This window comes from Lepidochelys kempii, chromosome 3 (assembly GCF_965140285.1).
Source record: "Lepidochelys kempii isolate rLepKem1 chromosome 3, rLepKem1.hap1, whole genome shotgun sequence".
Lineage (NCBI taxonomy): Eukaryota > Metazoa > Chordata > Testudines > Cheloniidae > Lepidochelys > Lepidochelys kempii.
The window spans coordinates 46,401,701-46,424,903 of record NC_136382.1 but is presented as its reverse complement, the minus strand read 5'-3'; the positions used below and the strand labels follow the sequence as shown (position 1 = coordinate 46,424,903).

Genomic DNA, 23,203 nt, shown 5'->3' with positions numbered 1-23,203 from the left:
GATATTAGACGGACCGAGTTACCCAGGAAAGAATTTTCTATAGTATCTGGCTGATGAATCTTGCCCATATGCTCAGGGTTTAGCTGATCACCATATTTGGGGTCGGGAAGGAATTTTCCTCCAGGGCAGATTGAAAGAGGCCCTGGAGGTTTTTCACCTTCTTCTATAGCATGGGGCACGGGTCACTTGCTGGAGGATTCTCTGCTCCTTGAAGTCTTTAAACTACGATTTGAGGACTTCAATAGCACAGATATAGGTGTGAGGTTTTTTGCAGGAGTGGTGGGTGAAATTCTGTGGCCTGTGTTGTGCAGGAGGTCAGACTAGATGATCATAATGGTCCCTTCTGACCTAAATATCTATGAATCTATACTCCCTCCTTTAAGGCAAACTGAAAGTTGGAAGTAGCATTATTGTTAAACACTTATATAGTTGTAATACCTAGAAGCCAATTAGTTCAGGACCCCATTTTTGTGGGCATTGTACAAAAATAGGAAATGACCATACTTACCCCAAAGAGCTTAACCTAAAAGACTCGAAACTGCAGCTGGGATAGACGCATACACATGGGCCACAGTGGAGGTTCAGGAAGGCAAGGTGATAAATAGGGTGTGGGCAGCAGCAGTAATCACAATTCACTGGTTGTCTTACTACATACATGAACCAGGGGATATTATGTAAGACACATTTCCTATAACTTGGCTTCCCTGAGAATCTTTCTTCTAGCAGAATACCTCCTTGTTAATTAATCTAGGTTTAACTTGAGCCACAGCCTTTACATTTTAAACCATTTCCAGATGATTTGATTCACACTTGTATGGTAGTGTGGTAGCCAACCTTATATGGTAGCTAACCTTATTACTTATTGCATGTGGCTGAAAGTTTTTGAAGTGCCTTAGAATATATGTGGGGAAGGTGTAAAAGAGCTACCAGTGATTGTTCCAGAGTAATCTGCTCTAGATAGTCATAATTTTTGAACTGAAATAGGACCCCAGTTGTGAAGCTGACAGAGGCTAAAGTTTGCACTGATATCTAAAAATGTCTCCTAATGAATGAATTGGGTCCTTCTGAGAGAGCTTTTCAAGAGACTGTCTCTTTAGAAAAGAGGGTGGGATTAGAGTTCGCATAATTGAGTCATAGTCTTGTGTGATGAGCCTCTAATTTCTAGTGAGACAGGCTGAATGGATGCAAGGAGGCCATCTCACCAGGTCATCTTCAATTGTTAAATCCTCTTGGTATTATGTTTTGAGTCAATGTCCAGATATCTCCGATCCAGAAAACTGAATAAAGGGGGATATCTGAAAATTGCTACACTAAATCAAATCTGGCTAGGTACTGCAGTCTACTACAAACTAAGAAATTGCTCCCACTCCAGTTGAAGCAAAACTTTGATTGGCATCAATGTAGTGTTGTTTAAAAAAGCCCACTATTACTAAGATCCCTAAGATGAGCTCATGCAATGTGGGCAAGAGGAGCAGCAGTGTCAGGACCATCGCATGAATCCAATAGCCTCTTTATAAACACTAAATTCCCTTCTTAAATTGGAGAATCAGCTTTTCCTACAGGAAAATAATTATACTTGTACTACAGCAAAACAAAGCTGACTAGTGATGCCTCTTTAGCCTAAATAAAAGTGCACTTTAACTGACAATCTCTATTTCTCTTTAGGATTGACATGTATGTGGAAGGAACAACTGACCTAATGGGGTTAATTTTAATGTGCCATTTCTTATCAGCTGAGAATAAGGAGAAGCAGCACACTGTAATAATTGAAAAGGCCACAAACAGATACTTCCCAGCCTATGAAAAGGTGTGTGGCAAAACGCATTTGCTCACTCATGTTACCCTTGAGACTTCTGTAATGATGCAAAGCAGGATCTTAGAGTGGGCACAACAGGAAGCCGAAGAACAGGACCCGCTTTTTTGATCAATGTTGTAACTAGTAAATCACAAGACAAGAGACTAGTGGGGGACTGTCAGACACAAAGTCAGATGAAGGAACAGGATGAGCAGTACTTTACCCATCTGTCTATAATGTTTAGAAAGAACAGTTGTGTTATAGTGACGAATTTCAGGCTGGAGGACATGCTGCCACTTAAAAAAATCCTTAGAATTTCTAAAAATTATAGATTGCGATACTGCATGACAATAAATTATAATCTACTGGAGGTAATTCTATAAAAGATTTCATTCTGACCGATAGAGAAATTAGTCATTCAACTAAAAACTGATGGTTGTGGAAACACAATATAGTCCCATCCAGTAAGCACCAACTTCCCAAAGCTGAAAACAAGCATGAGCAAACTTGAGTGTGAGGAAAAACGTAAAACATAAAAATGTGAATAGTTGGAAGTTGACTTAAAATGCTCTATTAGATGCTTCCTGCCCAAAATCATGAAAAAAGGCTTCTTCAGGTTGGCTTGTTCTTCAAAAACTTGGTTAAAACATTAAATGAGTGAAATAATAAATTTCCATATATAAAACAAATAGAAAAATGGGGAGGTTGATAGCAATGAGCAGAGATTGGCAGTTAAGGAATTGACAGTTGATAAGGGAAGCTTAAAAAGCAGACAAATGAAGAAAAATCTATGGCCAACAGAGGTTTGAAGACCGAAGGAATTCTTCAAATGTAGTAAAACAAACTAAACCTTAGCAGGGGTTTAGGTCTGATATGAAATAAGGTTGATAATTGTCAATCACGATGTAGAACAGGCAGAAGTAATCAGATATTTCTATTTTATTTGGGTAAAGAATCTGAATGATATATTAATATTTTACAATGATGAAATACTTTCTATTCCATCATTAACTAGGGAGGATGTTAAACAGCAACTATTAGCCAGTCCTGGAGACTTAAAAATATTTAACTGTGATCCAAAACTGACTGACTTACAAAATATTAACATACCTGTTTCACAAAGCAGCTGCATATTAGTATCTCCTTATCTAAGGTACTTATGGCCCTGACCACTGTAGTATCTGAGCACCTCACACTCTTCATCGCAGTTACCTCACAGGCATGTTGTGAAGTTAAGGGAGTACTATTTGTTCCTATATTACAGATTGGGAACTGAGGTACAGAAAGGGTAAGGGTAATCCATAATGATGCTTAGGTGCCTGTGTCCCAGTTTTAGGCTCCACTGTGATCCACAAAACCTGTGCTTGGCTATAGAGACATTCTAACTTTTCCTGGCCCAGTTAATATTTACTTCAATTATTTAATGTGGAACAATCTCAGTAGGACAGAATGAGGGAGTCCTACGTCAGACTGTCCTTTGGTTAGGGCACTCCCCAGAGGTGGCAGATCCATATTCAAATCTCTTACCTGCATCAGGAGCAGGGAAATTGGAATCAGGGGTTTCCCACATTCTGGGTGAGTATCCAAACCACTAGGCCAGCAGTTCTCAAAATGTGGGTCCGAACCCCAAAAATGGGATTGCCAGGACTGGCTTACACGTTGAATGGGCCTGGGGCTGAAGCCTGAGCCCTATTAGCCGCAGCTGAAGCCAAAGCCTGAGAGCTTCAGCCCTGAGTGGCAAGACTCGGGTTGCAGGCCCCCTGCCTGAGGCTGAAGCCCTTGAGTTTCAGCTTTGGTCCCCCTGCCTGGAGCAGTGGGGCTCAGGCTCCCCCAACCCAGGACAGTGGGGCTTGGGCAGGCTGAGGCTTTGGTCCCCCCTCCTGGAGCTGTGAAGTAACTTTTGTTGTCAGAAGGGGGTCGCAGTGCAATGAAGTTTGAGAAGTCCTGCGCTAGGTGAAAGGTTTTAAAGAAGCACCTCCTCCCTTCTTCCAGTTTTGTTTTGGGCCCTGCATGCAAGTTAAGTGGCTGAACCCCAATCTTCCCCAGTTTGTACATTGCAAGCAGAGCTAGGTGCCTCCCTGCAGCCCTCACTTAGGTTCCTACCTCTGTGAGACAGGCAAGGCTTAGGACACACTCTTCTCTTCAGCATCTCCTATTGGGTAGCTTAGGCAGCTCTCTGCCTAGCTGATTTTTGTGGGTCGCATTGTAGTGTGCCTCTCTCCGCAGGCACTGTATAGGAGCCTACATGCCTAGCTCAGGTTTTGTGGATCACATTGTTATTCCTGTAATTGTTTCCGCCTCTCTCTCCTAGCCACCTAAACCTTTTATGTGGCACTCAACATTGCAACATCTAAGTCCCTTCATGGGGACTAAGTCCCTTCCGATGTACCTTGCCCACGGTACACAGGATATTCATGGCAGAGCAGGAATTGAACTGACTTCTCCCATGGCCTAGCTAGTGTTAGTCCTCTTGTACAGTAGAGAAAGAGAAGCAAAGAGGCCCAGCAACTTCACTGGAGGTTGGTGGTCTAGATAGTGAAGCTTTGGCTCGAGCACTTTAAAAGGTACTAATTAGAGTTCCCTGTGTCCACACTGTGACATTTTTGTGCATGTATCTTGCAGATCTTAAAAGACCACGGACAGGATTTTCTTGTTGGCAATCAATTCAGCTGGGCGGATGTTCATCTGCTTGAAGCCATTTTAATGGTAGAAGAGAAGAAGTCCAGTGTTATCTCGGAGTTCCCTCAGTTACAGGTAACTACACTAACACCTAAAACAGACACGTGACAGAAATGTCTCAGAGCCATTTGAAAAATAAACCTTTGCACATATAGCACGTTTTTGTTGTTTTTTTTTTAAACACTGCACAAACATGAACAATGTTTCTCTAACTTTGTCATTCTGTGAATCCTTTATCTGATCCCTTTTCTTTCCAGTCCCCACTGCTTCCCTCTGGAAAACCTCGTCATAGATTAAAAACCAATAAAAAGTGATAGCCCTGTTATAGGAATATATAATTTGTCTTAAATTCTATACAATGGCTTTTCATTCTCCTTTCAGTTCTGTGGGGCTATTCAGTAGACAATAGCTCCAGGTGACAAGATGTGACTTGTATGAGGTGGTATTAAAATTATAGATAACTGATGCTTTCCCTTCACTCTGTGTCAATACGGGACAGGAGATATCCCCTGTGATCCCTTTACCATTAGTGAGAATAATGTGATGGAGTTGGGCGGGAAACAGGGAAGGCTGGTTGCTAGGCTAACTGTTCCTTTTGTGCCATTCTCTAGTCTCTGATGACTAAAAGCTTAAATTGCATAGTTAGGATAAAATGAGAAGAAACATGTTAAATTACCCTAATGACTTGGTCTAAGAGACAGAGATGAATATAGGAGCACAATTTACATAAGCAGTTAGAGGACCCATATACAGGAGAGTACTAACGCGAAGCTATTCTGAGTCACAGCACCGATGCAGGAGTGTCTTCAAGTTCCATAGAACTGCATTGACACTCATGATTTTTGGGAGCCCTTCCTTTGTTGCACTAGCACCAGTTGAGCTCTACCATACTAACAATGGTGAGAGGATGTGTTGTAGATATTTAGAGCAGGTGTTGACAACAGGGTATCAAAAACACTAGCAGCTGGTCTAATCTAGCCCTCCCTGCTGGAGCCAGATTGGTGCTAAAACGATGGTGGGAGAGTTCCTTAAAGTGGCCTATGTAGACAAGGCTTAGGGAATGCTGGATCCTAAAACATCAGTCTCCATACAACTTCACTCATGTACCTTAATGTACAGACAGCCCCTGCAATTTGAACATAGCAAGGTGACAACTCTTCTAATTTTCCTGTTTATCATTTGTACACTTAATTTTATTTATTCTCCCAGAAATGGAGACAAAGATGAGCATCCTCGGTTACTTTTGTTACCACTTCTATTGGCCTCCATTGTTCACTTACAGTAAGATTAGTTTTAGGTTCTTTAAGGTAAGTGTAACAGGGTAGCTGAACCCAGTTTAAGTTACTGGTCCAGGTCTGCTATTCCAGTCCAGGTGTTCCCATTTGGTCAATTAGGAGGCTGGGAGAGCACCTTGGGTGGTAGGAGGCCTGGTAAGAAAGAAACTGTGAGCAGACTGAGACAGAAAAAGGGCAGGCGGTGAGAGCTGCTAGAGACAGAAGGGGTTCCTGGGAGACAGTTGAAGTCAGGAGAGCAGAAAGAGGCATTTTCTGGCTGGTGTCCGCAAGCCAGAGAGACAGGGCTGAAAGAAGTGGGAGCAGCAGAGGGGCTTACCCACTGGCATCTCCTGGAGAGGGAGAACTGGATTCTGAGGAACAGTGAGAAGGCCAGGGAGAGTGATGGATGCTCCCAACCGAAAGGCTGGGGGAGCCTCCACTTGGAAGAGTGGGGTTGCACCCCAGAAGGAAGGGCTGGGTTGGTGGTCCTGGCAGAGGGATGGACAAGGACTGAGGAACCTACCTGTGATGAAGACTTTGGGGCAGAGGTGGGCAAACTACGGCCTGCGGGCCACATCTGGCCCGTGGGACTGTCCTGCCCAGCCCCCGAGCTCCTGGCCTGGGAGGCTAGCCCCGGCCCCTCCCCTGCTGTCACCCCTCCCCCCCAGCTTCAGCGCGCCACACGGGCAACACTCTGGGCGACGGGGCTGCGTGCTCCTGCAGAGCAGAGTGGCAGCGTGTCTAGCTCTGGGCGGGCGGCGCAGCTCCCAGACATGCTGCTCTGAGCAGCTTGGTAAGGGGGCCGGGGGGTTGGATAAGGGGCAGGAGGTCCCAGGGGGCAGTCAGGGGACAGGCGGCAGTTGGATGGGGTGGGGTTTGGGGGCAGCAGTAGGGAACGGGAAACACGGGGTGGTTGGATAGGGCATAGGTTCGGGGGGGGGAGGGTTATATAAGGGATGGGGTCCCAGGAGGGGACAGTCAGACAAGGAGCAAGGGGGGTTGGATGGGTCAGGTGTTCTGAGGGGGGCAATCGGGAGTGGGAAGTGGGAGGGGGCAGATAGGGGCCGGGGGCCAGGCTGTTCGGCACAGCCTTCCCGACCCAGCCCTCCATACAGTTTCGCACCCTGATGTGGCCCTCGGGCCAAAAAGTTTGCCCATCCCTGCATTGGGGTATGGTCAGAACAAGAACTGGGTGATACTGACTGTGTTTTGGGGATTCTGTTATGAACTATTTGCACTATGTTTTGTCAATAAACTGTTGATAGACTAGAGGACAAGCTTGCATGGAGTTACTGGGGACATGAGAGGGCTATCACAAAGGGGCTCCTGAGAGGAGGCCGTGCATTTACAGTAAGCCACAAGATATTTGGCGCTGTCTTCTGGACAGCATTTCCCTCACTTGCCTGAACTATACAGAATTGCAGGTTCATAATGCAAATTCTTTATACATTTCAAGGTGAGAATACCCTTTCCTGGGATGGTGTGATGCTCTGTATCTTGGGGGAACACCCTATACCCCCATGTTCTTCTTTATAAAATGATTGCATGGTATCCAATGCAAAGTTTGTCATGTTGGGTGTCTTTGGAAGGCTCATGATGCACTGAGCATGGTTGTTACAGTAATGTTATAATTTCATGTATGTAGTTATGAGGCTGAAAATGTATCCTCATGGCTTAAAAATAAGCCCAGGCAAAAACACTCCAAAACCTAAGAGGCAGTTCACACCTCATCAGGGCATGTATGGGACAAACCCAGCCCAGCCCTACAGGAACAAAGGACGTTGGCCTAGGCTCCATGTCTAGCTGGCAGCCGGTGTCAAGTGGAGTGCCCCAGGGGTCGGTCCTGTGGCCGGTTTTGTTCAATATCTTCATAAATGATCTGGAGGATGGTGTGGATTGCACTCTCAGCAAATTTGCGGATGATACTAAACTAGGAGTGGTAGATACGCTGGAGGGCAGGGATAGGATACAGAGGGAGCTAGACAAATTGGAGGATTGGGCCAAAAGAAATCTGATGAGGTTCAATAAGAATAAGTGCAGGGTCCTGCACTTAGGATGGAAGAACCCGATGCACCGCTACAGACTAGGGGCCGAATGGCTAGGCAGCAGTTCTGCGGAAAAGGACCTAGGGGTGACAGTGGATGAAAAGCTGGATATGAGTCAGCAGTGTGCCCTTGTTGCCAAGAAGGCCAATGGTATTTTGGGATGTATAAGTAGGGGCATAGCGAGCAGATCGAGGGACGTGATCGTCCCCCTCTATTCGACATTGGTGAGGCCTCATCTGGAGTACTGTGTCCAGTTTTGGGCCCCACACTACAAGAAGGATGTGGAGAAATTGGAGAGAGTCCAGCGAAGGGCAACAAAAATGATTAGGGGTCTGGAACACATGAGTTATGAGGAGAGGCTGAGGGAACTGGGATTGTTTAGTCTGCAGAAGAGAAGAATGAGGGGGGATTTGATAGCTGCTTTCAACTACCTGAGAGGTGGTTCCAGAGAGGATGGTTCTAGACTATTCTCAGTAGTAGAAGAGGACAGGACAAGGAGTAATGGTCTCAAGTTGCAGTGGGGGAGGTTTAGGTTGGATATTAGGAAAAGCTTTTTCACTAGGAGGGTGGTGAAACACTGGAATGCATTACCTAGGGAGGTGGTAGAATCTCCTTCCTTAGAAGTTTTTAAGGTCAGGCTTGACAAAGCCCTGGCTGGGATGATTTAATTGGGGATTGGTCCTGCTTTGAGCAGGGGGTTGGACTAGATGACCTCCTGAGGTCCCTTCCAACCCGGATATTCTATGATTCTAGATCTCTCAAGTGAGTCAAGTTTGTGAGACACAAACATATCAGCTCTAAAATGTCCACATCCTGCATTTGTATCAAACTTTTATCTCCTTCTGCCCCTGCATTATTAAACATCTTAGGAGGTTCTATCATTGAGTGTAGCCGTCTTGTATCTAACTTGTTCCATAAATATTCACTCAGCAATAATATGGAAGACCTTTTCTAACCTGATAAAATAATTTCATTTGTATGTGCGTAGTATTGCTTTTCTTTTTTTAATTTGTGGATTAATTGTTGAAACATGTTTTAAGTGAAGTGGACATCAGAATTTAGAAATTCCTATAATTTTAATAACCTGATATAACTTTCTTTCCTAGTTTCAAAATACAAACTATACACCACAATTGCCCCATAAATTGGTTATTCTTGCTGAGCAGCATCTTCCTTCCTACCCTGTAACTATTGCAGAAGTTGAATAGTGCCAATAGGAGAATGGGGAGAAATCTTTTTACCTGTAAAATGAGCTCACTTGACACAAAATATGGAATGTGATAGCATTTTACAGTGCGTAACTGTACTTCACCTGGCTCAAGCGTTGATAAACACACATGAAATCCCTCTGAAGATTCATTTGCCATGTCATAAACATACAGCTAAGGGAATCCTAAAATCCCTCCTTTACCTGCAAAGGTTCACGTGGGTTAATAAAATTCCTAATCTAATGCTCCTGCTATTGTAGATGGACAAGGCATACGGGGGGGGGGGCAGGAGAAAAAATTGGCATGTATCTCTTACCCCAAGCCATGTTTGGCTTTGTCATGGTCCCTCACCACTCTGAACTCTGGGGTACAGATGTGGGGACCCGCATGAAAGACCCCCTAAGCTTATTTCTACCAGCTTAGGTTAAAACTTCCCCAAGGCACAAATCCCTTCTTGTCCTTGTACGGCATTCGCTGCCACCACCAAGTGAGTTAGACAAAGATTCAAGGAAAAGAATCACTTTGAGTTCCTCTTCCCCAAAATATTCCCCTCAAGCCCTTTCATCCCCTTTCCTGGGGAGGCTTAAGAATAATATCCTCACCAATTGGTACAGGTGAGCACAGACCAAATCTCTGGGTTTTTAGGATACTAAAACCAATCAGATTCTTTAAAAAACAGAACTTTATTATAAAGAAAAAAAGTAAAAGAAGCACCTCTGTAAAATCAGGATGGAAGGTAATTTTATAGGGTAATCAGATTCAAAACACAGAGGATTCCCCTCTAGGCAAAACTTAAAAGTTACAAAAAACAGGGATAAACCTCCTTCTAAGCATAGGGAAAATTTGCAAGCTAAAACAAAAGATACTCTAACGTATTTCCTTGCTATTACTTACTATTTCTGTAATTTTAGATGTATCATTCAGTAGGAGCTGGATTACTTGCTTGGTCTCTCTCTTTGTCTCTGGAGAGAACAAAAGCCCAAAACGAAAACCTTCCCCCACAGATTTGAAATTATCTTCTCTCCTTATTGGTCCTTTTGGTCAGGTGTCAACCAAAGCTTCTTAAACCTTTGCAGGTAAAGGAGGGATTTTAGGATTCCCTTAGCTGTATGTTTATGACATGGCAAATGAATCTTCAGAGGGATTTCATGTGTGTTTATCAACGCTTGAGCCAGGTGAAGTACAGTTACGCACTGTAAAATGCTATCACATTCCATATTTTGTGTCAAGTGAGCTCATTTTACAGGTAAAAAGATTTCTCCCCATTCTCCTATTGGCACTATTCAACTTCTGCAATAGTTACAGGGTAGGAAGGAAGATGCTGCTCAGCAAGAATAACCAATTTATGGGGCAATTGTGGTGTAATGGGAAGCATACTCATTACAATACAGTATGCTTGCCAGCACCCACATAGATTCCATGCTCTTCTGGGAAGCTCCCAAGCCTGAAGTTGACTAGACATTTCAGCATTAGGGCTGTATTTTCTTCATCCAAGAGAAGTTTTGGGCTGATCTATCTATCTTGGCTCATGTCTGTTGTCACCTGCCTAATGTTAATTGCAGCTCTAGTTTAATCCTTGGATTAATCTGAGAAATTTGAGCTAGAAGGGACCTGGAGATTATCTGGTCCAGCCCCCTGCCCTGAGGCAGGACCAAGTACATCTAGACCATCCCAGGCAGGTGCTGGTCTAAGGTGTTATTAGACACCTCCAATGATGGGGATTCCACAACCTCCCTTGGAAGCCTGTTCTAGTGCTTAATTATCCTTGTAGTTAAAAATTTTTCATAATATCTCACCTAAATGTCCCTTGCTGCAGGTTAAATCCATAACTTCTTGTCCTACCTTCAGCAAACATGGAGAACAATTGATCACAGTCCTCTTTATAGGTTTCAGAGTAGCAGCCGTGTTAGTCTGTATTCACAAAAAGAAAAGGAGTACCGTGGCACCTTAGAGACTAACCAATTTATTTGAGCATAAGCTTTCGTGAGCTACAGCTCACTTCATCGGATGCATTCATGCATATTTTTTTATTTTTTCCACTGAATACATCCGATGAAGTGAGCTGTAGCTCACGAAAGCTTATGCTCAAATAAATGTTAGTCTAAGGTGCCACAAGTAGTCCTTTTTATAACAGCCCTTAACTTATTTGAAGACTGCCCCATCAGTCATTTCTCAATAATAAACATACCCAGTTTATTTAACCTTTCCTCTTAGGTCAGGTTTTCTAAACCTGTTACCACTTTTGTTGCTCTCCTCTGGACTCTCTCCATTTAGTCCACATCTTTCTTAAATTGTGGCACCCAGAATTGGACACAGTGCTCCAACTGAGGCCTCACTAGCATCAAGTAGAGCAAGACAATTACCTCCTGTGTCTTCTGTATGACATTCCTGTTAACACACCCCAGAACATTAGCATTCTTTTCCAATTCCATCACGTTGTTGGCTTATACTCAATTTGTGATCCACTATAACCATCAGATCCTTTTTAGCAGTATTACCACCTAGCCATTTATTCCCCATTGTGTATTTGATTTTTCCTTCCTAAGGGAAGTTCTTTGCACTTACCTTTATTGAATTTAATCATGTTAATTTCAGACCAATTCTCCAATTTGTCACAGTTCTGATTTCTAATCCTGTCCGCCAAAGTGCTTGCAATCGTTTAAGAAGAGAACATGAATTCTCTTGTTTACCCTACCTCCTTTGCCATGGGAGCTTTCCCTACTGGCTGTAGTATCCTGTTACAGGAGACCTGTCATGTGACACTGAAATAATTTACCTTCTCAAGCCTGAGTTCCAAGAAACTTAGAAGATGAACACCTGCCAGTTGCTCTCCCTGAGTTCTGGCTCAGTAGCCTGTAATGTTCAGATCCCAGTGGTTTGCTGCCTCCAGGTGGTTGATAGGTTACTTTCTAACATCCTCAATTCAGGATCAAATAGTTAATTTCTGTCACAATGTGAGAGGGAGGGAAGGGAGGCTGGGTTTGAGTGTCTTCACACTTTGCTTCTCTACTAAAGAAAAAGGACACTAAACTTTCTAAACTACTACATGCCACAAGGGGCTACACCAATGGTTCCCTCAACCCACCCAGCAATATTGTTAACCTATCCAACTATACTCTCAGCCCAGCAGAAGCAGCTGTCCTATCTTGGGGCCTCTCCTTCTGCCCCTCTACCCCCACGAACATGATACAGTTCTGTGGTGACCTAGAATCCTATTTTCGACGTCTCCGACTCAAGGAATATTTCCAACATACTAATCCACAGAGACCTCCCTACCAACACTACAAAAAGAAGGATTCTAGGTGGACTCCTCCTGAAGGTCGAAACAGCAGACTGGACTTTTACATAGAGTGCTTCCGCCGACGTGCACGGGCTGAAATTGTGGAAAAGCAGCATCACTTGCCCCATAACCTCTGCCGTGCGGAGCACAATGCCATCCACAGCCTGACATCACAATCAACTCTGACATCATAATCAAAAAGGCTGACAAAGGAGGTGATGTTGTCATCATGAATAGGTCGGAATATGAACAAGAGGCTGCTCGGAAGCTCTCCAACACCACTTTCTACAAGCCATTACCCTCTGATCCCACTGAGAGTTACCAAAAGAAACTACAGCACTTGCTCAAGAAACTCCCTGAAAAAGCACAAGATCAAATCCGCACAGACACACCCCTGGAACCCCGACCTGGGATATTCTATCTACTACCCAAGATCCATAAACCTGGAAATCCTGGGCACCCCATCATCTCAGGCATTGGCACCCTGACAGCAGGATTCTCTGGCTATGTAGACTCCCTCCTCAGGCCCTACGCTACCAGCACTCCCAGCTACCTTTGAGACACCACTGACTTCCTGAGGAAACTACAGTCCATCGGTGATCTTCCTGATAACACCATCCTGGCCACTATGGATGTAGAAGCCCTCTACACCAACATTCCACACAAAGATGGACTTCAAGCCGTCAAGAACACTATCCCCGATAATGTCACGGCTAACCTGGTGGCTGAACTTTGTGACTTTGTCCTTACCCATAACTATTTTACATTTGGGGACAATGTATACCTTCAGATCAGCGGCACTGCTATGGGTACCTGCATGGCCCCACAGTATGCCAACATTTTTATGGTGGATTTAGAAAAACGCTTCCTCAGCTCTCGTCCCCTAACGCCCCTACTCTACTTGCGCTATATTGATGACATCTTCATCATCTGGACCCATGGAAAAGAAACCCTTGAGGAATTCCACCATGATTTCAACAATTTCCATCCTACCATCAACCTCAGCCTGGTCCAGTCCACACAAGAGATCCACTTCCTGGACACTACAGTGCTAATAAACGATGGTCACATAAACACCACCCTATACCGGAAACATACTGACCGCTATTCCTACCTACATGCCTCCAGCTTTCACCCTGACCACGCCACACAATCCATCGTCTACAGCCAAGCTCTGCGATACAACCGCATTTGCTCCAACCCCTCAGACAGAGACAAACACCTACAAGATCTCTATCAAGCATTCTTACAACTACAGTACCCACCTGCGGAAGTGAAGAAACAGATTGACAGAGCCAGAAGAGTTCCCAGAAGTCACCTACTACAGGACAGTCCTAAGAAAGAAAATAACAGAACGCCACTAGCCGTCGCCTTCAGCCCCCAACTAAAACCCCTCCAACGCATTATTAAGGATCTACCACCTATCCTGAAGGATGACCCAACACTCTCACAAATCTTGGAAGACAGGCCAGTCCTTGCCTACAGACAGCCCCCCAACCTGAAGCAAATACTCACCAACAACCACATACCACACAACAGAACCACTAACCCAGGAACCTATCCTTGCAATAAAGCCCGTTGCCAACTGTGCCCACATAGCTATTCAGGGGACACCATCACAGGGCCTAATAACATCAGCCACACTATCAGAGGCTCGTTCACCTGCACATCCACCAATGTGATATATGCCATCATGTGCCAGCAATGCCCCTCTGCCATGTACATTGGTCAAACTGGACAGTCTCTAGGTAAAAGAGTAAATGGACACAAATCAGATGTCAAGAATTATAACATTCATAAACCAGTCGGAGAACACTTCAATCTCTTTGGTCACGTGATTACAGACATGAAAGTCGCTATTTTACAACAAAAAACTTCAAATCCAGACTCCAGCGAGAAACTGCTGAATTGGAATTCATTTGCAAATTGGATAGAATTAACTTAGGCTTGAATAGAGACTGGGAGTGGCTTAGTCATTATGCAAGGTAGCCTATTTCCCTTTGTTTTTCCCTACCCCCCCCCCCCGAGACATTCTTGTTAAACCCTGGATTTGTGCTGGAAATGGCCCAACTTGATTATCATACACATTGTAAGGAGAGTGATCACTTTAGCTAAGCTATTACCAGCAGGAGAGTGGGGTGGGAGGAGGTATTTTTTCATGCTTTGTGTGTATATATTAAGATCTTCTAAACTTTCCACAGTATGCATCCGATGAAGTGAGCTGTAGCTCACGAAAGCTTATGCTCAAATAAATTGTGCCACAAGTACTCCTTTTCTTTTTGCGAATACAAACTAACACGGCTGTTACTCTGAAACCTTTCATTACTACTGCCAGCATTTTACTTCCAGTATTTATTAACATGATCTGAGCTGTCTGGCATCCTGTCACAAACAGAAAGGAGGAGGAACCACTAGAATAGTTCCTGGGACCCAGAATTGGGGGTGACAGGCCTTAGTGATTCCATAGCATGTGTCTTCCTGTCTGTGAGCCTGGAGCTGTGCCATCTTCACAGATCTACCGAGGACAAGGTTGGGGAGCAGCAGCTGCCTGGCTCTGAGGCGTGAGGCTATTCTGAAAGGGAATGAATGCCGCTCAAGGCATCAATAACTCCTATGCTGCACCTTCTCCCTCCCCTGAGGAGCAGGAGGGGAGGATTCTCAGGGATGCAAGCAAGTACTGATGTGGTGACTGCCCTTCACATGGGGGTGTGGTCCAGCAGCTCCATGGATGGTGCAGCATGCTGCAGGGCCACTCTTGTTCCCTATGGATTGGTTTCCTCTGCAGCCCAGCCCCTCCCCAACTCTGCTCCCATGAGGAGCATTCTAAAGAAACATCAGGCCATTCTCCCCATTCATGCAGGTCAAAGCCTGTGGAGTCCCTCAGATAGCCGTGGAAGGGGGTAGGGGACATAGCTAAGGAGGCAGCAACCCTCACTTCAATGCTGTTCTCATCCAGGCCTGTCAGTGTTTAGTCACTCTGTTACTAGAGCCCATAGAATATTCATTATTCTCCAAACTTTGGGGAAGGCAGATCTGTGAGATCAATTTCAATCACACCTCTCACAATACAGAAGAAAGGGGTAATAGATTAAAGTCCATTGCTCTTCAGGAGTCCTGAATATTTAATAACCCACCAAAAAGCTGTAAAATACTGAACCATGCCCTACTGCAGCTCCCTGGTAGTAATTATTAATGGGCTTTGGGCAGCCTTTGCAATATAACTGAGACACATTGCTCTGCGACTTCCTAAGGAAAGGCCCTATTCAATTGTGAGCATTGAGGGATAAGAACAAACATTCTGTACTGAGCATCCCAGTGTCTAGCCTTCTCTCCATTGGATCATCATGTTTTCCAACACCTTGCTCAGTGACTGAGTTTCAGGTAAGCCTGTCTCATAACTCTGGAATTAAGCTCACTCCATCTCTAGAAGCACTGAGATCTTTAGATAGTCTGCTGGGATGTACAGATGCCTGCAACCCTTTGTCCTGCTAACTAGCACTAGTGCAGGTAGCCACTTCAGCTTCATCACAACCACTCAGGAGTAAGTACTACTTAGCATAAGTAAGGGGGTCACAGAATTGGGCCCCAAGCAACAGGTTTGGGTGCAGCATTGGTTTGGAATGCTTGTGCCCTGGTTCAGGGGTGAGTTGCTCCCCCAGTCTCTCTGTGGGCATCCTTGCCATGTAACAGCTCTTTACCTGCACTCCTCCCAGAGCTGGACTCTGCAGTTCACCCCACTTTAGGCTGAATCACCAGACTGCAGTACACCCTATTCCTGCCATCCTGTCACTGTGTGAGCAGTACCTTCCACCCCTTTGCAGCCCCTTGGGAGAGCACACCACAGGTGACAAGTTTCACTTCCTTCTCCTTTCTTCACCTACATTCAGACTGGTCACAGGGCAGCAGCCCCCCTGTTTCAAACTATTAAAAGGACAGGCCTGGCTGTATTTGGCGCTCAGAAGAAATTTCCCTTCTGGAGCCTGTCTGCAGTTAAAATGACTCAAAAACAGTGTGTTTAAAACAAATGAATTTTTGCCCAAAGTTACACAGCAAGCAGAGAGAAGGGGATAAACAATAGTCACTATGCATCTGGCCTCACCTAGACATTACCCTTTCTTTGCAAGTTTTCCACTTCACTCAAGTGCCTACACCTTTGGATTGGGAAAGACAGACTTTCCCCTGGCAGTGTTTTCTCTCACAACTCCCTACTCCCACCCCCACAGCAGCAGCTGCTGCTCCTCATACCCCTGCCACTCTAAACTGGTGTCTTTAGTGGTTTAGTGCCCCTCAGATCCTTGGCTCCAACCTGAGAAAAATGTACCTGCTAGCCTGGTTGGAGCAAGATGGGGGCATGTCCCAGTTAATAGCTCCCCTGTTGTTGCCTATAGGACCCTACGGATTCTCTCTGGTGGTACCTGGTCTTTGTCATTGTTTTGTTTCCTGTTTATTTCCTCCTCTCCCCTCCCCCCCACAGGTTCATTTGATTCAATTCCAGGCACTCAAGAAGGACAACAAACAGGTAAACTGAGGTATAGATAATATTAATTAAATACAGATAATCGCCTCATTCTCCACAGCTTGCATTTAGCAGGAATTTGGACAGTGTTGCTTCCTGTACTTAAGACCGAATTCTACGCTTGTGAAAATCATGGGAACTTTTCCATTGACTTTAACGGGAACAGGATTTGGCCCTCAGTATACATGGTGGCTCCTAGCAGTGCAAGGGGCTCTTTGGGACAAAACAAAATGCATAGAGTTGTGTTTGGTGCTCTCCTCTACTACACAAGATATCCCAGGGTCTCTTGGTACACTGCTACTTTATAGCAAAAATGAGGAGAGTGCAACTAGGTCTGGGTCAGGATCAGACTAAAGTAAAACAAAAGTCCCCTAGCATTTCTTAAAACAGGCACCCTGGCAGTTTTCCCTATTTAGTGGGAAGGTGCTAATGTGCTTATAAGGACGGAGGGATAGCTCAGTGGTTTGAGCATTGGCCTGTTAAACTCAGGGTTGTGAGTTCAATCCTTGAGGGGGCCAGTTGGGATCTGGGGCAAAAATTGGGGATTGGTCCTGCTTTGAGTAGGGGCTAGGACTAGAAGACCTCCTGAGGTCCCTTCCAACCCTGGTATTCTATCATCATCAACTTACTTCAGTTTTCTCACATCTCTGTTAAGTGGGGTCCAATCGTCATTAGGAATGATTTGCAGAAAGTGCTAGGCACTTATGCTGAAGTAGAGGGAATGTTACAAGATACTTTATCTTCTGAAAAGTCATCACTGCCTGACCTTCAATAGAAGCCAGACACATAACTGCCCTTATGCCTTTGAAAATTTTCCCCCCAGTCTCATAATTTTCTCCTTTTTGGTAAAGTTTGCAAATCTTGTAACATGAAAAAATACACAGACATCAGCCTCTATTGATATGCATAGATCAGGCTCTCAGTCCTGCTATGAGGTACTTTTCTGACTATAGAAGAATTAACAATAAAAAGAAAAGTAATGGCAAAATATAGTAACTAGCCCTAAGAACAACAGAATTTAGTTAACAAACCTCCCAAAAGCCAGAAAATCCCCAATGAACCGTTGAAGAATTCATGTTTGTTCCAGTACTACAGTTCAGAAGACAGGAACTGAAATCCCAAAGATATAAAAAAAGAAGTGTCACATTGTAGTAATAAGGGATACCCCTTTGAAACATTTGGCATATTCAGAACAATATCTTCCCACGCTATAGCACTAGGAAACAGACTGAAATGTGCTTACTGACAAATAGGGGCCAAAGGATTGGGTTCATTCATCTCAGAAGTGGGAGTCTCCTGCTCAGGATGAGTGAAAACTCCCACAAGTACTCCTTTTCTTTTTACTACAGGGAAGAGTTTCAAGTGTTGCCTTACTAGAGGCACATTTCCTCACTTAAGAAGGGGAAGGCAAGTGCTGAAGCTGGGAGGGAACTCAGAGAAGATTAGTACCAAGACTCAGATAAAACTTATTTCCTTAAACCCTGAGCTGTTTGAGAATCTCCACAAGGGGACTGATAACAGCATAAGTGTTAGAGCTAATGTAATTTCTTCCCCATGTTTCACTTACTATGTAGTGACAGTGCTGGTGAATGCAGTCTCTAGTCTAGGAAAAGTGCATCCGTTGCTAGGAGTGTGGAGGGAAAAGAGAGAGGGGAATAGATTTGATCATAGAGTTGATTTTCAAATTTTTTTTTTTGAACTCATGACTGGGAAACCCAAACTTTACTACTTCAATGGAAGAGGACAAATGGAATCCATACATTGGCTGTTGGTGGCAGCTGGGGTCGAGGTTTGTTCTTTATAAAGAAATCAAGTGACTTCATATAGATTGGTTGAATTTATTTCCAGGTAATAGGAAAAAAACCACTCCAACAGAATTATAGTTACTGTGACAAAGCTCTGTCCTTGCCTCCATGGGTCCTGCATTTCCTGGCAGATGTCACTCGCCTCAGAGGCTCACTGTGACCCTCCACATAACCCTTCTCTCTCTAGAGACAAGGGTCACAGTCTACTGAGCCATTTTCATCATAAGCCAGCAAGGGATGGGAGGAGAAGTTATCCTTCCTTGCAGTCTCTGTTGTCTCCCAGTCTCAGTGATTAATCAGGGGGCAAAGGGGCAGGAGGAGCCCAGGCGCACCCTCTACTCCAGCCCAGGGACCCTAATAGTATTAGCTATGGTAGCTGACCTTTTAGAAACATGATATGTGCAATTCCCTGGGCTACTTCCCCACAGCAGCCCCCGTCTCCTCAAGCTCCACTTGACCCTTACCTCAGGGCCTCCTTCTTGTGCCTAATATGGTGTGTACTACTCAGCCTCTCCACCAGCACAACTTCCTCCCACAGCTCCTGACATGCACACCCACCTGAGTGGCTGGGAGGCTTTTAACTAGTTTCAGCCAGCCCCTAATTGGCTTCAGGTGTCCCAATCAACCTAGCCTTCTCCCTGCCTTCTGGAAAGTTCTTAATTGGCCCCAGGTGTCTTAATTGACCTGGAGCAGCTTCCATTTCACTTAACCTGGTACCAGGGATTTGTTTAGCCTGGAGCTAATAGATCTATCTCCCACTACTTTTCTATAGCCATCTGGCCTTGCCCCGTCACATTACCCAGTTCCCTTCCACTGAAGTGTGTATACAGAGTCTTCCAGGGCAGAAGATATCTACATTTCCAACATAAAACACAACCAAAACAATTTTTTGTGAAGTTTGCTTTAAAAAATGTAGAAAAGATAATGTGCAGTTCAAGTACATAAATAACTTCAAAAATGGGTTTCACAGAACCCCAGATTTTATCTGCTCTTATTAAAAATACTGCTAGCCGCAATGCTGGATTCTTCCTTCAATAGCTTAGGCCTGGTCTACACTACGAGTTTATGTCGGATTTAGCTGCGTTAAATCGCATTAACCCTGCACCCATCCACACAACAAAGCCATTTTTTTCGACATAAAGGGCTCTTAAAACCGATTTCTGTACTCCTCCCCAACGAGGGGATTAGCGCTGAAATCGACATTGCCATTTCGAATTAGGGTTAGTGTGGACGCAATTCGAAGATAGTGGCCTCCGGGAGCTATCCCACAGTGCACCATTGTGACCGCTCTGGACAGCACTCTGATGCACCGGCCAGGTGTACAGGAAAAGCCCTGGGAACTTTTGAATCTCATTTCCTGTTTGGCCAGGCGAGCTCATCAGCACAGGTGACCATGCAGTCTCAGAATCGAAAAAGAGCTCCAGCATGGACCAAACAGGAGGTACTGGATCTGATCGCTGTATGGGGAGAGAAATCCATGCTATCAGAACTACGTTCCAAAAGACGAAATGCCAAAACATTTCAAAAAATCTCTGAGGCCATGAGGGACAGAGGCTACAGCAGGGACGCAACATAGTGCCACGTGAAACTTAAGGAGCTCAGACAAGCGTACCAGAAAACCAAAGAATCAAACGGACACTCTGGGACAGAGCCCCAGACATGCCATTTCTACGCTGAGCTGCTGGGGGGGCCGCCACCACTACCCCACCCCTGTCTGTGGACTCCGATGATGGGGTACTCTCCGCCATGCCTGAGGATTTTGAGGACGGGGAAGATGAGGAGGAGGAGGAGGATGAGCTTGAGGAGAGCACACAGCACACTGTTCTCCCCGACAGCCAGGATCTTTTTATCGTCCTGGCTGAAATACCCTCCCAACCCAACGAAGCTAGAGAAGGGACCTCTGGTGAGTGTACCTTTTAAAATATAATACATGTTATAAAAGCAAGCATTTTTTAATGATTAAGTATCCCTGAGGACTTGGGATGCATTCATGGCCAGTACAGCTACTGGAAAAATCTGTTAATGTGTCTGGGGATGGAGCGGAAATCCTCCAGGGACATCTCCATGAAGCTCTCCTGGAGGTACTCTAAAAGCCTTTGCAGAAGGTTTCTGGGGAAAGCAGCCTTATTCTGTCCTCCATGGTAGGACACTTTACCACGCCATGCTAGTAGCAAGTAATCTGGTATCATTACATGACAAAGCCTGGCAGTGTATGGTCCCGGTGTTTGCTGGCATTCAAGCAAGATCCGTTCTTTATCTCTCTGTGTTATCCTCAGGAGAGTGATATCGTTCATGGTAACCTGATTGAAATAGGGGAATTTAATTAAGGAGACATTCAGAGGTGGCCGTTCCCACTGGCCTGTTTGCCTGTGGCTGAAAAGCAATCCTCCCCACTGTTAGCCATGCAGTGCGGGTGGGGGGGAGGGCATTGGCGCTGAGCTGTTTGCGTTTGGCTAGCAGGGATCTTCCCTGATGCCAGCCACGCGGTGGGGTGAGGGGTAAAGCAATCATCCCAGAGAATTGGATGGGGGGGTGGGTTAGTTTGCTTTCTGCTGCTGCAAGTTAACAGGAAAACCGCAGCACTAAATGGCCAACTCAACATGCTTTGCTTGGTATGGGAGAGGAGGGCGCTGCTGTTATGAAGGTTGCAGAAGCCGAAAGATTATGCCTTACCTTGGCCACCTGCAAGCCGAATTCTGTTGCCCGGCACTGTGTGTCTGATCTCTAACACCAAAGCCGCAGACACTCAATATAAGATGCAAAATGCGATCTTGTACCAAAATCACATGTGCTATGTAATATGAATAGTGTTGTTCACCGTGAAAGAGTATAGCCATTGTTCTGTAAAATGTATCTTTTTAAATTCTTCACTCCCTTTTTTGCCTCCAGCAGCTGCAAATGTTTCAAGCCTCCCTCCTCTGTCCCAAAGGCTATCTCAGATAAAGCGGCGAAAAAAACGCAAGCGCGATGAAATGTTCTCTGAGCTCATGCTGTCGTCTGGCACTGAAGCAGAATGTGTGGAAGGACACAATCGCAGAGTACAGGAAAGTGGCCGATGAACGTGAGGAGAGGTGGCGGCAAGAAGATCAGAGGAGGCATGAGGCAATGCTGGGGCTACTGTGGGATCAAACGGACACGCTCCAGCGTCTGGTGGAGGTTCAGGAATGGCAGCAGGATCACAGACTGCCGCTGCAGCCCCTGTTTAACTGCCCTCCCTCCTCCCCAAGTTCCATAGCCTCCTCACCCAGACGCCAAGAACGCGGGCAGGGGAAAGCTCCAGGCACCCAACCACTCTACCCCAGTGCTACCCAAGCAACAGAAGGCTGTCATTCAACAAGTTTTAAAGTGACCTTTTCCTTCCCTCCTTCCCTCATCCCACACCCCACCCGGGCTACCTAGTGAGTTATCTCCCTATTTTTATAATCAATTAATAAAGAATACATGTTTTTAAAACAATAGTGACTTTATTTCCTTTGCAAGCCAGCTGTGATTGAAGGGGGGAGGGTGGGTGGCTCACAGGGAATCTAGAGTCAACCAAGGGGGCGGGTTTTCATCAAGGAGAAACAAACAGAAGTGTCACACAGTACCCTGGCCAGTCATGAAACTGGTTTTCAAAGGTTCTCTGATGCGCAGCGCTTCCTGCTGTGCTCGTCTAACTGCCCTCGTGTCTCGCTGCACATATTCAGCGGCCAGGCGATTTGCCTCAACCTCCCACCCCACCATAAACGTCTCCCCCTTACTCTCACAGAGGTTGTGGAGCACACAGCAAGCAGCTTTAACAATGGGAATATTGGTTTCGCTGAGGTCTGAGCGAGTCAGCAAACCGCGCCAGCGCGCCTTTAAACGTCCAAATGCACACTCTACCACCATTCTGCACTTGCTCAGCCTGTAGTTGAACAGCTCCTTACTACAGGGTGCTTGTGTACAGTTTCATGAGCCAGCGCATTAAGGGGTAGACTGGGTCCCCAAGGATAACTGTAGGTATTTCAACATCCCCAACAGTTATTTTCTGGTCGGGGAAGTAAATCCCTTCCTGCAGCCATTTAAACAGACCAGAGTTCCTGAAGATGCGAGCGTCATGAACCTTTCCCCGCAATCCCACGTTGATGTTGGGGAAATGTCCCTTGTAATCCACCAGTGCTTGCAGCACCATTAAAAAGTACCCCTTTCAGTTTATGTACTGGCTGCCCTCGTGGTCCGGTCCCAAGATAGGGATATGGGTTCCGTCTATGGCCCCACCACAGTTAGGGAATCCCATTGCAGCAAAGCCATTCACTATGACCTGCACATTTCCCAGAGTCACTACCTTTGATAGCAGCAGCTCAGTGATTGCGTTGACTACTTGCATCACAGCAACCCCCACAGTAGATTTGCCCATTCCAAATTGATTACCGACTGACCGGTAGCTGTCTGGTATTGCAAGCTTCCGCAGGGTTATTGCCACTCGCTTGTGAACTGTGAGGGCTGCTCTCATCTTGGTATTCTTGTGCTTCAGGGCAGGGAAAAGCAAGTCACAAAGTTCCATGGAAGTGCCCTTACACATGCGAAAGTTTTGGAGCCACTGGGAATCATCCCAAACCTGCAACACTATGCGGTCCCAC

At 45.4% G+C, this 23,203-nt stretch overlaps 1 pseudogene; it reads left to right on the top strand.

Annotated features, from left to right (window-relative positions):
- The window catches only part of LOC140908766 (glutathione S-transferase 3-like), a 33,886-nt pseudogene that overhangs the window by 8,192 nt on the left and 2,491 nt on the right, over positions 1–23,203 (top strand).